We start from the raw sequence: 12,954 nt of genomic DNA, 5'->3' as shown, positions 1-12,954 counted from the left end.
GGCTAAGAAATCTTTCTGCTGTAGAATAATGCTTTTTTATATTGTAAATATTTGTCACTCGTATTAGTTTAATAAAACAATGATTGGCAAGTATCTAGGCAAGAAGTATAGATGGGGCAACCAGATGAGGAGAATTCTGGGAAGATAAAGGCAGGGACAAACTCACCAGCCAGATGCAGAGGAAGCCAGATGAAAATCCCTCACTTAGAAAATTACCAAGCCACATGGCTAAGCATAGACAAGAATTATGGGTTAATTTAAGTTTTAAGAGCTAGTTAATAATATGATTGAGCTAATAGGTCAAATAGTGTTTTAATTAAAATAGTTTCTGTGTGATTATTTCAGTCTGGGCAGCCAGGAAACAAAAGTGCAGTCTCCATTTACAAATTGCATCCAAACGTTTGGCAAGAAATTCCACATGAAGCCTGACAAAGGTTTAAAACAGAAAAGATTCTAGACAGACAAGAACAGAGTCAAGTACAGCTTCTTGGTAATTGTCTTTTCTCCAGTAGGCTCTGTTTACTGGTGGTGAGCAGAGGTGTGGCTTCTTTAGTAGAAGCTTCCTGATACAATATTAATAGCAAAAACCTCACAGCTGTTTTAAGAGGCTCTTCCACCAAACACCTAAAAGATGCTTATGAGCAAACAGCATGAGGCTTCTTGGTGGTGGCATGGACCTAGAAACTCCACAGAGTGGCAATATAGCTGGCTCCTGCTAGTACCTCTGCCATGAATCTAGACTGTCAAAAATCTAAGGAATGTAGTGGAGCCAGCTGCCAAAGCCATAGATATAATCCTAGCCATATTGTCCTGCAGACTAAAGACTCCTATGTTCAGAAAAATACTGAGATATGCAGTAAAGACAAGTTCAAACAGAAGAAAAAACTCTAAATGGCTTACAGCATGTTTAAAAATACACATAGAATTGAGAGAGAAAAGAAAACAGAGAAAGTTTAATGTGGGATTCCCCTCTGTATGCTATAATTATCATTGATTAATAAAGAAACTGCCTTGGAACTATAGCAGGACAGAACAGAGGTAGGTAGAAAACTATACTGAATGCTGGGATAAAGAAGGCAGAATCAAGAGATGCCATGTAAACACCAGAGGGGAAAGACTCAAGCCACTAGCTGGAACCTTGCTGGTAAGCCACGGGCCTCACGGTAAAATATAAAATAATGGAAACAGATTAATTTTAAATGTAAGAGCAAGCTATTGGCAAACAGTATTGAAAATAATACAGTTTCTGTGTGGTTATTTTGGGGCTGAACTGTGGGGAACAAACAAACAGCCTCCTACAACAAAAGTCCTTTAAAAAATAGAGTAGTTGGGTGTGGTGATACACACCTTTAATCCCAGCACTTGGGAGGCAGAGGCAGGCAGATCTCTGAGAATCCGGGGCCAGCCTGGTCTACAGAGTGAGTTACAGGACAGCCAAAGAAACACAAAGAAACCTTGCCTCAAAATAACAAAAATTAAAAAATAAAAGTAAAAGAAATATAGCTTAAAAAAAACTTATAAAATGGAAAATGCAGAGTCTGGATACTGTAGGTTATTGTATTGTCTTTGAATTGTTTGACTGCTGAGGAAGAAGCAAAAACTGCTAAAAGACATTTGCTTAAAAATGATCCTGGATTAATCCAACTTATGTATTTTGAAAATGTTTTGACATTAAAATTTAAGTCAAAAGGTATATTTCTTTGGGGAAGAGGTCTTACTTTTGTTTCCCTAGGAAATGAAAGGCTATGAGAATTCTTGGTTAAGAAAAATATGGTTTGGTTAAGTAAGACACAAAAGAACTCCAATAGTAGCAGATAGCTCAAATTAGCTAATATTTTAGAGTACCTCTGTTGAGTTTTTTTAGTTATACATCCAGAACAGCTTCAAGACTGTTGTCTAAGATTATCCAGCCTCACAGAATACTCCAGTCAGGACTTAACCATAATCCTAAATTGTCTTTGGTTCTCTGTAAGATGATCCATGACCCCAATCAGCAGGAAGTAGCCTAGAAAAACTATGCCCACAGTCACAAAAAAATGAATTATGGATATTAATCTTTATTTAGTGTTGGTTACAAGTTGTTAAGGACAATGGTCAGGAAAAGAGCTAAACAAAGGAGATTAGATTCAGCATCTTGTTTGAAAAGAAAAAAAGGGGAACTGCTGTAGGATAATGCTTTTGTATGATGTAAAGATTCATCACTCATAGTGGTTTAATAAAGCACTGATTGGCCAGTAGCCAGGCATAAAGTGTAGGTGAGGCAAACAGACAAGGAGAATTTTGGGTTAAGGAAGACAGAGATGAAGTCACCAGCCAGATTCAGAGGAAGCTAGATAAAAATTCTTCACTGAGAAAAAGTACTAAGTCATGTGGCTAAGCAAAGACAAGAATAATGGGTTACTTTAAGTTGTAAAAGCTCATTAATAATACACCTGAGCTATTAGGTCAAACAATGTTGTGATTAATATTGTTTCTGTGTGATTATTTGGGTCTGGGCAGACAAGAAACAAAAGTGCAGACTTCACTTACAGTTTTTTCCTCCCCTTGGGTCATACTTGCTATTGCTTAAGCAGCTCAGTTAATAAGTGAGTGAATGCTCCTCTGTTTGTGTCTGTTTTGTTCATTACTATACAAAATATTTCTACCTTGCTTCTTCCAAACCAGGCATCCTCTCTAAATGTAATTCCCCATATTCCTGACTTGAGATGAACTTTCAGTTGCCAATAAAGTGTGAAAGCCATTTCATGCATAAGGAAGGATAGTTCTACAGCTCACTCCATCTGTTTTTTTACAAAATAAAAGGTAACAAAATTTCTGTATTAGTATGTTACTTTTCAGTTACTTACCCTAATATTTTATATGTAGCTTTGTCATTCCAGCATTGGTGTTCTATTTAAAGCTATATCTTCCTGTTTGTTTAGTTGCAAATTTAGACAACTTAATTTCTGATGAATACCTGTATCTTCTCTATTGTCTGTTTCAAAAACTGATTTCAGTAATACTCAAATATTCATTATGATCAGGGACCCTCAAGAAATTTCCAAAAATCAGTTTTCTAGTGCAACAGATTTCCAATACAAAGTAGTGTTCATGTCCATACTTATAATATATCTGATGCTTTTTTATTATGTAAGGAGCAAAGAAAATATCACATTCAGATAAACAATAAATACAAACTTTTGAAATTATGTTTATATTAATGTATGAATTCTAGAAGTTACTCTTGAAGAAAGAAGTCGCAGGTTAAAATATAATAATGCACCTTTCCACCCTAAAGTCTATGTATGATCACCTGCCAGCACATATCTAGAATCATTTTTAAATGAATTCAAGTGGAAAGGACAGAGAAGAACACCTGTGACAACTGTAAGATCACAAAGGTCCTACAGCAGGGGTTGTTTCAGTCCAGACTGTCTTCCTTCCTGTAAATTAAGATTCTTCATGTACCAACACTATAGTTCTCCAGTACATCATCCACACCAACTAACAAAGGATAGCCTGCTCATCACAAGTATGGAACTGAAAATTCCAGAGCCCTTTGAGGTACTGATTCAGTGGTGTTGCTCATGAAAAAATAAACTTGTACACTGGTAATCAATGGTGTATAGGGGTGGATACTAATAAATATTAATGTTTGCTATGGAAATTCAGTATTTTCTCTTTTTTGAAGGATTTATTTATTTGTTATGCATACAGTATTCTCAGTACTCTGCCTGCATGTCTGCCTGCAGGCTAGAAAAGGGCACCAGATCTCATTACAGATGGTTGTGAGCCACCATGTGGTTGTTGGGAATTGAACTCAGGACCTTTGGAAGAGCAGACAGTGCTCTCAACCTCTGAGCTATCTCTCCAGCCCAAAATTCAGTATTTTCACATACATTTTCCTTAGGTATACTGAGTATCTGAAATAATCCATTTCTGACGAGAGTACTCAATGTTTACTCACAAGCGCTCTCTAATATAAGCCCTACTGTGTGCATTGCAGCCCAGAGATTCTGATTTCTACGAAGGCAAACAGGATCATGAGACATGCTCTTTTACCATTGCCATTGGTAAAAGTCATTGTTGGGAATGTGAGCAGGTACAAGAGGACACCAGCTACGGGGTTGTTATACTAGGAGTATTTCAACATGAAGAATATTGTGAGTCAGAAAAATACATTCTGGTTCTATAATACTTATAGCTATGTTTTAACTTAAACATAATGAAAAATCAATACACTCTCCAAAACTTAAAAACACACAGACATGCACAAGTGCATACACAATTATAGCAAAAGAAAGAGAGAGAGAGAGACATAGAGAGAGAGAAAGGATTGGGAATGATTGAAATATAGACCATGAAATAGTTATTTTTGTGGATTTGGGATTGCTTGAAGAAGAAATATATTTAAATTATATTTACAGATTATTGTGGAAATTTTTACATTCAACTTTCTCTATGTTAAAATGCAAATAAAAAAATCTATTGATAATTTAAAGATGAATTTTAAATTTGATATAGAGAAAAACATTAATAAATCAGTATGCCAGATTGTGCAATTAAACTACAATTGAAAGCATTAAAACTTGCAGATTAGGAAATTTTACAATTTATCTATGTTTTACATATATCTACTTTTAAAATGAAATATATTGTATATGCTCTATGCTTATACAAGGCATAAACAGCTAGTAATATTCATCTTTTAATTTTTCACAACTTTTAAGTTACTAAGCCTAAAATGTTGTCTAAAACCAAATAAATATAATTTCCAACATTCAAATTAAACTTGGCTGTGAATTGATAATTCCAGATTTCCAGATCCACTAAGGACTAATTAATTGTTGTCATTATCTATTACTTCTAATTATTAGATTCATGGACCCCATGGATTTGTGTGATGGATATATCATTAATGGTGATACTATGACTCAATTATAAGATTTAAGATCTTTCATAAAATAAAACAATTCACAAAAAATATTCTTCAACAGATCATTTTTTCTTCTTCATGTATTATACTGAACTTGACTCACTACGATAAAGTTTTGTACTTTTGTCTACTTGTCTTTTCATGAAGGGGAAAACAGGTCCAGGAGCAGAAAAAAATATAGACGTCGAATTACTTCTATGTATTTCAAAGGGATAAATCACTTTGCTGTTAATGAGGCAATGGATGTTCTGCCCTGGAACCAAATACGCTTTGAGTGTTAGTAATTTATGAGTGAAAAAGGAAGGAAATTAATTAGTTCATGGAGGGAAGAACCTTGAAATGTTGATGTCATGAAGGTGAATGTCTAAAATTACATTATCTTCATTTTCAGAAAATTGAAACTTAAATACATAACTCTATTTCAGTTTTGAAAAGAAAAGAAAGTTTTCAGCTCTCTTTACCAGGGCATCCTCTAATAAGACTGTCCATGGGTTTTACAGGGCATGAAGATGAAGCACTCTGTAGATAGTTTTGGGGAACAGCCTTTGCTTTAGTATATGTGAAAAACCACTTATATGGTGGAAATCTATTGATTTTTATTAGTTAACACATTACCTAGGATTAGACAGTGAGTACTTGTTCTTCTAAAATTATATGAAGGCCTGTATCTTGAGCCCTGTAGGACAGAGAAGACCTGGCTCTGCTGTGGGACAATGGTTTGTACCCTGTCAATTGTATTTTAATAAAATGCTAATTGGCCCGTAGCCAGACAGGAAATATAGGCAGGACAACCAGGCAGGAAATAGAGGCAGGGCAATGAGAACAAGAGAATTTTGGGAAAAGGAAAGCTTATTCTGCAGTTGTTACCTAGGCTCAGAGGAAGCAAGATGTGATTGCCTTGCTGAAAAAGGTACCGAGCCACGTGGCTAATTCACACAAGAATGATGGGCTAATGAAAGTTATAAGAATTAGTAAATAAGAAGCCTGAGCTAATGGGCCAATCAGTCTATAACTAATGTAGACCTCCATGTGATTCTTTGTGACTAACAGCTGCAGGACTGGGCACGACAGAAAACCTAACTCAAGAGAATGGTGCCTAACCTGTGGGCAACTGCATCCACAGAAAACCTGAGAGAGCTTGGGAAGTAATTCTAGACACAAAATAACAGTGTTAAGCAAGGCTTCTTGGTAGCAGCAATTTTTTGGGTGTGCTTTGCTTTCTAGAGGCAAGCAAGCACTCTCATGTAAGAGAGGCTTCCTGACTAAGCTTTAGCTACAAAACCCTGCAGCTCTTTTAAGAAGTCCTGTCACAAAACACTTAAATGAGATTTAAAAGTGATCACATGCTTTTTGGTGGTAACAGGGACCTTGAAATGCCATAGAGTTGTGGCAATAAACTTGGCTCTGGTCGGGTCCTCTGCCATTAGGCTGGAATCTCAGAAAGTTAAGAAATGGACTGGATCCAGCTGTCAAATCCATGGCTTTAATCCTAGCCATATTGCTTAGCAAAGTAAAGACACATGTGGTCAGAAAAAGAGAGATATAAAGTAAAGACAGATTCAGATGGAGAAAACCTCTAAATCATTTACAGACTGTTTAAAAATATATGTGGGTTTTTTAAAAAGAAAAAAAAGTTGAAGTCCTTAAAATAAAAAAGAAAGAAAGAGAGTAGTTAGGTGTGGTAGCACACACCTTTAATCTCAGCACTTGGGAGACAGTGGCTAACAGATTTCTGTGAGTTCAAGAACAGCCTTGTGTATGGAGGGAGTTCAAGGACAGCAAAAGATACACAGAGAACCTATCTCAAAGAGCCAAAAATTAATAATAAAAATAAAAGAAATAAAGATTAAAATAAAGCCATGTAAAGAAGAAAAATACATACAGAGTCTGGATACTGTATATTATTATGTTGTCTTTATATTGCTTGACAAATGAAGAAGGAGCAACAGCTACTAAATATATTTAAATATAAATGCTGCTGGATTAATAAAACATAAATATTTTGAAAAATACCTTGACTTCAAGATTGAAGTCAAAAGATATGTTACTATGGAGAAAAGATTTTGCTTTTGTTTCCACAGGAAAGAAAGGCTGTGGATTCATTCCAGGTTAAGAAAAATCAGGTTTGATCAAAAAAGACCCTGTGACAAATCTCTGATAGAAGCAGATGTCCCAGATATCTGAGTTCTATATACAGAACAGCCTCAAGACTGCTGGCTGAGATGATCAAGCCTCACAGGATACTCCAGTCATGACATGATTATAATTCTAAATTTTCTATAGGTCCCCATAAGATTATGTGCCCCCAATCAGCAGGAAGTAGCCTGAAAAACTGTGCCCACATTCCCAAAATATGGACTATGGATATTTTCCTTTGTTTAGAATGTTGGTTACAAGTTGTTATAGATAATGGTCAGGAGAAAAGTTAAATAAAGGATATTAGATTCAGAGTACTTGTTTTTTTTTTTTTTTTTAAAAAAGCGGAAGAGTGTGCTCTGGGACAATGGTTTGTAACCTGCCAATTGTATTTTAATAAAATGCTGATTGGCTAGTAACCTGGCAAGAAGTATAGGTGGGATAACCAGGCAGGAAGTAGAGGTAGAACGATGAGAACAGGAGAATTCGGAGTAAAGGAAAGCTCATTCTGCAGTTGTGACCCAGCTACAGAGGAAGCAAGGTGTGACTGCCTCCACAAAACAGGTACCAAGCCACGTGACTAACTCAGACAAGAATGATGGGTTAAGGAAAGTTATAAGAATTAGTAAATAAGAAGCCTGAGCTAATGGGCCAATCAGGTTATAACTAATGTAGACCTCAGTGTGATTCTTTGGGATTTAATGGTTTCAAAACTGGATGGGACATAAATCTCAGTCAATATGGTTTGAGTTTGAAGGAACCAAGTGAGGATGAGACAGCAAAATCTAGGTAGATGCCCCTCCATCCAGAGGGAGGGCTTGGCTGTCTCTCCTTGGATGGAGGTATCCCCATATTACACCATGCCACTAACCTATATAAATAAGCTCATGCTCACAGTAATAAACTGAGTTCCTGCTTTGACTTGACTCCCTGTCGTGTCTGATTGCCCTGTGTCATGGGGCTGCAGAATGGGCAGATAACACACTCACCCTTCCCTGGGGAATAAGGAGTCTAAGAAGGCTTAGCAAGCACTCATACCATCAGGATCTCCATGCGGAAGAAGTACATAAAAGGAGATGTGGAGAGTGAAGACTGATCATCAGTCCAGCTAGCTGTTCCTCCCATTACTTCAGAGTTCAGTGTTCTGACTTCTGGAAATATTCAGGACCATGGTGTGTCATGCTCCTCATTGAGAAGCACAGTGTGCCACGCAGGCTGACTTCCTGGTCATGGCTGAATTTTCTACTACAGTGTCCTAGCATAGGATGATCAGTGGAACAGCACAAGTTCATTCTGGATTGAACTATTAACCCTCAGAATCAGTGAGGCCATAGTGAGCCACGTTGTTTACAATATCCATGCTCTCAGCAGTAAAGTTAGTAAATGTTGGTGATTTGGGTACTTTTTTTTATTAACCATATCTGTGATCTGCAAATATCTCTATTAATGAGCCTGAGAAAACTGTGAAATATCATAAATATTTTAAATTGCAAGAACCACATGTTTGAGATGCACCAATAACTGAGCTCTAAATGCTACATATAAAATTAAGTCTTTATTTCTCCACTTCAAGCTCTTTGAACACTGGTAGTGGCAAGGCACTATACTAACCCATTTAATGTTCTAAATTTCCTTAAATATTGTCTCCTACTTCTAGAAAAAAAAAACTTTCAATGTGCTTAGTTTTCTTGAGATTAAACTTCACAAAAATTCTAGTGCATTGACCGATACACATGAATGATATGTTTTCCAATTGGTATATGGGAAGAGGAAAAGAAAGAGACCTGGGCACAAAGTCTGAAACTCATTGCATAGCACAGTATAGCACAGACAGCAGCTGATCTCAGTCTGCTGCATCCATTTCACTACCTGAAATCTACAAATCATTCCCACATTCTTAGTGATAAGGACAGTTTTCTTCATGTAATATGTAAATACACTCTTTAGCAATCTAATGATGTGGAAATTAGAGATGCTTAGCAGTATAAAGAATACATCCATACTGCACCAGCTTGCAAAGGGAAAACAATGAAGACATGAGTGTCGGGGCACGACAATTCTTCTCTATAAAATGGTGAACACCTCACCACAACCAGTCACCTTTGCTTTTATATATTGACTGTAAATCGTTTGCTTAAAATTTTATTTGCTTTACTTATTAAGGATTTGAAATTGTTTTCACATGGATATGTGGGTCTTTTCATTATTCTAAACTTGACTGTTCACCCTTAGAAAGAAGGATAAAATGTCAAAGTAATTATTCTGAAACAGAGCTTGTTAATAATACTGGAATGAGGTCCTTTTCTCCCTCCCCTAACCCTGTGTTCTTTTTGCATCTGCAGTAAAATCTCACATTGATGACAAGTGGGGTTCAGTTCACACTGCAATGTCAAGTGGCTGGTAGTAGCTGCTTGAAGCAAATTACAGAGGGAGATTATGAAGCCAAGTCCACTGTCAGCAAGGAGCACATTTCTGGAAGATTCTACTGTCTGCCTTGTTCCAATGAATAAGACTGGTGATGTTAGATGCCTCATATCCCTAGCATCTTCTGCTGATCTTGACCAAGTAAGTGGAAGACAGTTTATTATTTTCTTAGAATTGAGGCCATCCCTGCTTCTCAATTGGCATTTAATATTATAGTACTTAATCTTTAATTACAGAATCAATAAATTTACAAGGACCCCTCTTTAATAAGTGCATCAAGAAAATCTTTGCAGATGTATTAAGTGTAATTTATAACCATAATTATAGTCAAATATTATACTAAATGAATCTACCATGAGTTATTAATATTTGTTGAGGACCTGAAAGACAAATGAGAAAGAAGATAGATAAAAGCAAACAGTAATAAGACAATGAGTACTCTGTTGAAGAAAAGTACAAGCAATTTCAAGAACTCAGAAAACAAGAACTGACTAAACAAGCAGAGGGATGGATAATAGTCATCCCAGACAGGAGTGAGGCATCCATACTCTGTTCTCCAGGATTTATAACCAGTGGGAGCTTGTGTATTCATTTAGCACAGCGGGAGGCCTAACGTGGGCATTGTGACAATCTGACAGGAATAGGTCTGCATTTGAAGACTTTTCTTTTTTTATTTTTTTTTATTTTTTTTACTTTTTTTTTCTCTTTTTTTTATTCTTTTTTAATTAAAATTTCCAACTGCTCCCCGTTTCCCATTTCCCTCCCCCTCCTCCCACATATTGCCCCCTCCCCCCGCTCCCCTCCCCCTATCCCCACTCCTCTTCTCCTCCCCCCAGTCCATTCCCCCTCCCTCTCGATACTGAAGAGCAGTCCAGATTCCCTGCCCTACAGGAAGACCAAGGACCTCCCACTTTTATCTCGGTCCAGGAAGGTGAGCCTCCAAACAGGCTAAGCTCCCACAAAGCCAGTTCAGGTATTAGGATTGAAGCCTAGTGCCATTGTCCTTGGCTTCTCATCAGCCTTCATTGTCCGCCATGTTCAAGAGTCCAGTTTCAACTCATGCTTATTCAGTCCCAGTCCAGCTGGCCTTGGAGAGCTCCCAATAGATCAGTTCCACTGTCACAGTGGGTGGGTGCACGCCTCGTGGTCCTGATATCCTTGCTCATGTTCTCCCTCCTTCTGCTCCTCATTTGGACCTTAAGAGCTCAGACCGTTGCTCCAAATTGGGTCTCTGTCTCTCTCTCGATCCATTGCCAGATGAAAGTTCCCGTGCCATTCTCCTTGGCCTCTCGTCAGCTCTCATTGTCCGCCACATTCAGAGAGTCCGGTTTTATCCCATGATTTTTCATTAGCAGTCCAGCTGGCCTTGGTGAGCTCCCAATAGATCGGCCCCACTGTCTCAGTGGTTGGGTGCACCCCTAATGGTCCTGACTTCCTTGTTCATGTTCTCTCTCCTTCTGCTCCTCATTATAACCTTGGGCGCTCAGTCCGGTGCTCCAGTGTGGGTCTCTGTCTCTATCTCCATCCATCGCTAGATGAAGCTTCCATGGCGATATGCAAGATATTCATCAGTATGATTATAGGATAGGTTCATTTCAGGTTCCCTATCCTCAGGTGCCCCAATGAACTAACTGGGGACATTGCCCTGGGCATCTGGTAGCCATTCCAAGTTCAAGTCTCTTGCCAACCCTTAGGTGGCTCCCTTAACTAAGGTACGAGTTTCCCTGCTCCCCTATCCAACCTTCCTTTATCCCCAATCACCCCGATTCCCCCAGTTCCCCTCATCCTCTCCTTCACACTTTTCTCTCCCCATCACCCCTCATCCCCATCCCACCCCACCCCCAAGATTCCAATTTTTTGCCCATCAATCTTGTCTATTTCCCATAGCTGGGAGGATATCTATATGTTTTCCCTTGGGTTTACCCTCTTGTTTAGCTTCTTTAGGATCACAAGTTATAGACTCAGTGGGCCCTATCCATGGCTAGAAACCAATTATGAGTGAGTACATCCCATGATCTTCTTTTTGGGTCTGGGTTACCTCACTCAGGATAGTATTTTCTATTTCCATTCATTTGCATGCAAAATTCGAGAAGTCATTGTTTTTTACCGCAGAGTAGTACTCTAATGTGTATATATTCCACACTTTCTTCATCCATTCTTCCATTGAAGGGCATCTAAGTTGCTTCCAGGTTCTGGCTATTACAAATAATGCTGCTATGAACATAGTTGGACAAATGCTTTTGTCATATGATAGAGCATCTCTTGGGTATATTCCCAAGAGTGCTATTGCTGGGTCCAGGGGTAGGTTGATACCAATTTTTCTGAGAAACCGCCACACTGAATTCCAAAGTGGTTGCACAAGTTTGCGGTCCCACCAGCAATGGATGAGGGTACCCCTTTCTCCACAACCTCTCCAGCAAAGGCTATCCTTGGTGTTTTTGATTTTAGCCATTCTGACAGGTGTAAGATGATATCTCAAAGTTGTTTTGATTTGCATTTCTGTGATCGCTAAGGAGGTTGAGCATGACCTTAAGTATCTTTTGACCATTTGAACTTCTTCTGTTGAGGATTCTCTGTTCAGTTCAGTGCCCCATTTTTTAATTGGGTTAATTAGCATTTTAACGTCTAGTTTCTTGAGTTCTTTATATATTTTGGAGATCAGACCTTTGTCTGTTGCGGGGTTGGTGAAGATCTTCTCCCAGTCAGTAGGGTGCCTTTTTGTCTTTGTGACAGTGTCCTTTGCTTTACAGAAGCTTCTCAGTTTCAGGAGATCCCATTTATTCAATGTTGCCCTTAATGTCTGTGCTGCTGGGGTTATACATAGGAAGCGATCTCCTGTGCCCATATCTTGTAGGGTACTTCCCATTTTCTCTTCTATCAGGTTCAGTGTGTTTATATTGATATTGAGGTCTTTGATCCATTTGGACTTGAGTTTTGTGCATGGTGATAGATATGGGTCTATTTTCATTCTTCTACAGGTTGACATCCAGTTGTGCCAGCACCATTTGTTGAAGATGCTTTCTTTCTTCCATTGTACACTTTTAGCTCCTTTATCGAAAATGAGGTGTTCATAATTTTGTGGGTTAAAATCTGGGTCTTCTATACGATTCCATTGGTCGACTTCTCTGTTTTTATGCCAGTACCACGCTGTTTTCATTACTGTAGCTCTGTAATAGAGTTTGAAGTCAGGGATGGTAATGCCTCCAGAAGTTCCTTTATTGTATAAGATTGTTTTGGCTATCCTGGGTTTTTTGTTTTTCCATATAAAGTTGATTATTGTCCTCTCAAGATCTGTGAAGAATTTTGATGGGACCTTGATGGGGATTGCATTGAATCTATAGATTGCCTTTGGTAGAATTGCCATTTTTACTATGTTGATCCTCCCAATCCAAGAGCAAGGGAGATCCTTCCATTTTCTGGTATCCTCTTCAATTTCTTTCTTCAAAGACTTAAAGTTCTTGTCAAATAGATCTTTCACT

Source organism: Chionomys nivalis, chromosome 23, assembly GCF_950005125.1.
Source record: "Chionomys nivalis chromosome 23, mChiNiv1.1, whole genome shotgun sequence".
NCBI lineage: Eukaryota > Metazoa > Chordata > Mammalia > Rodentia > Cricetidae > Chionomys > Chionomys nivalis.
The sequence above is the reverse complement of the archived record's forward strand: the minus strand, read 5'-3'. Positions refer to the sequence as shown.